The 4,990-nt window shown below is 42.0% G+C and overlaps 1 long non-coding RNA gene across 1 annotated transcript; it reads left to right on the forward strand.

The window, feature by feature from the left end:
* Positions 1 to 3,591: 3,591 nt before the first annotated feature.
* LOC108797845 lies at positions 3,592 to 4,266 on the forward strand. The gene is made up of 3 exons (XR_001941907.1): positions 3,592 to 3,763; positions 3,944 to 3,950; positions 4,256 to 4,266. It is a non-coding gene; the product is annotated as an uncharacterized LOC108797845 (long non-coding RNA).
* Positions 4,267 to 4,990: the final 724 nt, after the last annotated feature.

Genomic DNA, 4,990 nt, shown 5'->3' on the forward strand with positions numbered 1-4,990 from the left:
CGAAATAAGTTTATTATTCGTTTCATCAAACAAAACAAATTTATATGCTATTTTGGATTCAGCCATTGGCATGCATGGCGTCATGTGACATCATGTTTCCCGCCTCCAAGATGGTGGCACGCATTCGCAGAACACGCCGGTGGCCAACATGGCTGCCGCACATTCTCAAACAAATTATTATGCGCCTGAATAAAATTTTCGTATATTCGGACATATAGTCATTCATTAATTTTACACATAGTCTGGGTTTTGAGTTCTGTTTTTTATTTTTACTTTTCTAGATACACTTACTTGAAAAAAGCGGTCGGCGTGATAACCTGACACTTTATTTTTATAGACTCTATTTTAGTGTGACATTTATTGTTTGCCTTCTGTTGTTTTATTTAATAAGAATACTTATATTGTGCCTACAAGTTTAATACCTTTAAATAAAAGTTTTATTTTATCATACTTTTTAATATGTTTTTTTGGTGTTAACAAAATGGGAGTCTTTAAATGGTGCGGATATTGGGGGGAAATGGGTGTGGCCACTGAGGGGTGTGGTAACTGAGGGGTGTGGTCACTGATGGGCGCTGTAGAGCTTTCTCGCACAGGGCGCCTAAAGGCCTAAGGCCGACCCGGATGGTGACATTTAGTCCTTGTAAATATTGAGGTTATTGGTACACATTGCATTAACAACATACAAAGGGCTACAGCAAGATAGAGCTGTGTCATAAAAAAGTTTATAGGGGTTAAGTATGTGCGGCTTCAAAAATGTAGACAGAGACAATGTGGCTATGGCTGCTGTACTCATACAGTCAACTTTGTTGATCCATGTGCTATTATCATCCCTGCCCCTGATAAATCAGGGGCAGGCAGTGGATGAGGATCACCAGGAGACAAAGCTAAAGGAAGGTTCATGGAAACAGCTAGGAAAAATCAATTGCTGACGGCACTACAAGGCACTGGGGCACAGCAACTAGCTAGTGATACCTTTGCTCAGCCAGCAAGCTGTGAGCTGCGAGGAGTTAAAATACATTGAGCAATAGGAAGGAACCACTATACTTGTCACAAACTGACAGTGTAACAATTAGCAGGTGAGATCGGGAGACACCTAAAGCTGCCAGACCAGAGCAAGAAGAGCAAGGTAAGAACAGAGCACATGTAGTGGAACGACAAGCAACAGATCAGCTAGCTGCGGATCTGTAACACACAAGTTTGTAGAACTACAAATAACAGATCAGCTGCAACTCTGATCCGTGACAGTACTGACAATATGGATAAAAAAACTGCCCTTGCAGTGGAGCTCCCCAGCACTGCAAGGGTTAAATGCAAATTTTTGTGCCTATGGTTCCAGTAAAAAGCACTTTTATTCATCTTTGGCTTTTCATCGGTACCCTAGGCTTTTGCATCTGCTAAAATACAGAAGATATTTTGTATATATTTTTATGTATAGCCACATTATTTCCCACGGCAGGTTACGTGTGATCAGGAGACGGGTAGCATGGCCAGCAGTTTGAATGATAACGTGTTTTCGTTCTGAGCACTTTTCCTTTAATGTGCCATAAAGTAATTTTTAAAGTCGCTTTGGTCGACTGCTTGCATTGTTTCAAAGATGAAAGGTCAACGAGCACACTTTACAGCGAACAACCTTACTCATGATGTTGAACTGAAAACATGTCAGATCGTTGCTCATTTTATAGATCTTTGTATTGTATCAGGTAATGAAGGGAATAATTTCCTCATAATGGGAATATGGAAAGCTTTCATTGCTGACATCCTTCTGAAAATGCTAGTTCTCTGGATTTCAAGCTGAGGCACTTGCTTGAGTACTTTCTGAAGTGTGCAGAATCGGGAGTTTTGACTCCATTGGCTGCATGCTTGTACCATTTGGGTGACTCAAACTGTGGAAGCCAGTGGCAGGCAGCAGAAGGAGGTCAACAATGGCAGTCTACACACGTCTTGCAGTACGTCATGCCTTTTAGGGCCCACACACATTTTAGTGTTGCATTGCGTGAACAAAACCACATTAAAGGACAATATTGGTCACGCCACACCAAAAGTCCTTAAACGATTAATCTTTATTGGCCCGTAGTCATAGTATCACAGGAATCATGACATTTCAGGACCACACAGGGTCCCTTCATCAGGAAACACAGTGTGCGTGATGAAGGGACCCTGTGCAGCCCCAAAACTTGGCGATTCCTGTGATACTACGATACAGTTCTGCTCAGTATTGAAATAGTCACCCGCACTCCAAGGTCAAACATGCTGGATGTCTTTTATTTAGACGCTAGGCAATCATAATGAAACAGGGCAAGAAAGCAACTTTTTGGAACCGAGCATGGTCCCTTCATCAGGCAAACACAGTGATCAAAGATTTCTTGTAGAAGCAAAGTGCCTTCTTCAAGGTAATGTTCCTCTCTGGGAACAGCTGCATCAAGGGGTTCCTGTCACCCTAACAGACTTTGATCCCATAGTCTTTTTTTTTTTTTTTTAGATTGTAAATGTATTTAATTGTACATCATATTATAACATCCCTGTAAAATTAATATAAATTTTCGGCACATCATGGTATATTTGTGAAAGCTACAACAAAAGGCGAATAAAATATTTTTTACAATACAAAGATTGGCAACAGCAGAACATGGAGTCAATATCTGTGAACAAATAGGAGTAAAAGGTGCAAATAATGAATTACCAATTTAGAGACATTACCCAACAGAATAAAAACACAAATAATATATTAAAAATTGAGATTTGTCTTTATGGCTGTTCTAGGTTTGTCTGAAAACATACCAATCATATGGCAGGTATACACAGAAGTGGTGTGTACAAGAACATTGCTTTATAATCAGATTTTAAAAAGCTTTACACGGGGGCTTAAAAAGGATTTTCATGACAAGAATACATCCTACAACCAGGCTTCATTTAGTGCATTTAGTAGAATTCGACTGGCCTGAAGCATTCTGGGACTAAACAGTTCTATTCCTGTCCATGCATCCTCATCACTACCTTCCCAAACAACCATTCCTAGATGGGGAAAAGAGGAGCAGATATTTGCATATCCTATCCTAGAATATGAACAACATCTCCATGTATGAGGTCCACCATGTCTTCTTACTGTCTTTTCAATTATCTGAGTATTCTTTTCTACAGTGCTTCTACTTAAACTTAGGTCTACACTAACCTGTTACAGGCTAACAACTGAATGGCTGTTATGGACTTACTGCATACACCTATCATTTTGCACTATGGTAAGGTGTAGACAAAATTTCAGTGAGTTACATGCATTTGGGGCCTAGTACTTTGTTCTACTACTATTGTGCTTTAAATCCCAACAGTACCCAAAAAAAGTTTGTCTTGATTAGATAGGGAAGGGTTGGAGAGAAATTGTAAATGCTCTCCTAGCCATCTTTGTACTAGGGTCTCTCCATGTTTTCCTGCGTCTACCACCTTACACTGAGACCAGACGTAAGGGGAAGTCTCCACAATAAAAACACAAGAATATGAACAACATCTCCATGTATGAGGTCCACCATGTCTTCTTACTGTCTTTTCAATTATCTGAGTATTCTTTTCTACAGTGCTTCTACTTAAACTTAGGTCTACACTAACCTGTTACAGGCTAACAACTGAATGGCTGTTATGGACTTACTGCATACACCTATCATTTTGCACTATGGTAAGGTGTAGACAAAATTTCAGTGAGTTACATGCATTTGGGGCCTAGTACTTTGTTCTACTACTATTGTGCTTTAAATCCCAACAGTACCCAAAAAAAGTTTGTCTTGATTAGATAGGGAAGGGTTGGAGAGAAATTGTAAATGCTCTCCTAGCCATCTTTGTACTAGGGTCTCTCCATGTTTTCCTGCGTCTACCACCTTACACTGAGACCAGACGTAAGGGGAAGTCTCCACAATAAAAACACAACCTGAGGTTTTAACTCTTGCCTTTGTACAAGAAAAATAGTTTTTATTTTGGTTTGTGTCCACTGAGTAGATTTCCTGACTTCTTGTTTTGTCTGAACCCTATGAAATAAACAGGAAGTTAGGAGAAATCTCCCCAATGGGGGATCAGCACCAAAACATTGACAGAGTTTCTATTCCTTCCCCACTCTATCCAAAACAAAACATAAGTATAGTCCTACAAACACATTTTTATTTCCAGGCCGCTGAGGATTATTTATGTGTTTTCATCCAATAAAACTACTGCTGTTGATTCAGGTGCACTGTAGCAAACCACAGAAAGAAAATAACTGGGCCCCAAATAGCAGCAGTTGGCTATTGTAAAGGCGCATAACGCATTTAAAACTATTCTGAAGGGATGTGCAAGTAAAACATATTACAATTGTCTGTGATATGTTGCTGGTGGCTGCTGACCAGGGTATGTTGCTGGTGGCTGCTGACCAGGGTATGTTGCTGGTGGCTGCTGACCAGGGTATGTTGCTGGTGGCTGCTGACCAGGGTATGTTGCTGGTGGCTGGCCTGGTGCTGGCTGTCCTGGGTATCCTGTATCAAATCCAGACATCCCAGGCTGTGGTCCACCCCCTGGAGCAGGATACATGCCAAAGCCTGGTGCTTGAGGCTGCTGTGGTGCCCCATATCCGCCTCCAGGTGCAGGGGGATAGCCGCCTCCAGGTGCAGCGGGATAGCCGCCTCCAGGTGCAGCGGGATAGCCGCCTCCAGGTGCAGGGGGGTAGCCTGCTTGTGGTGGGTTCATTCCACCAAACCCAGCTGCTGGATAGCCTGGTCCTGTCATATACTGCTGAGGGTTGTATTGCTGAGAGAATCCACCCATATCCAGCCCAATGGAAGGAGGGTTACTGGGTACTCCCCAGGGGTTGTCTCCTGTAGGGATAGGGGGGAATGCGGCCATTGGAGGATAACCAGGATAACTCATGGCTTCAGAGATAGCGACTCAACACCTTTGAATTCTGCTCCTCTCTCCCCAGGAACACGCAGAGCTCTGCCAAGCTAATTGTGCAAATGGTACCTTTCTGGAAATGGCT

Source organism: Nanorana parkeri, unplaced genomic scaffold, assembly GCF_000935625.1.
Source record: "Nanorana parkeri isolate BGI_ZX_2015 unplaced genomic scaffold, ASM93562v1 scaffold1350, whole genome shotgun sequence".
Classification (NCBI taxonomy): Eukaryota; Metazoa; Chordata; class Amphibia; order Anura; family Dicroglossidae; genus Nanorana; species Nanorana parkeri.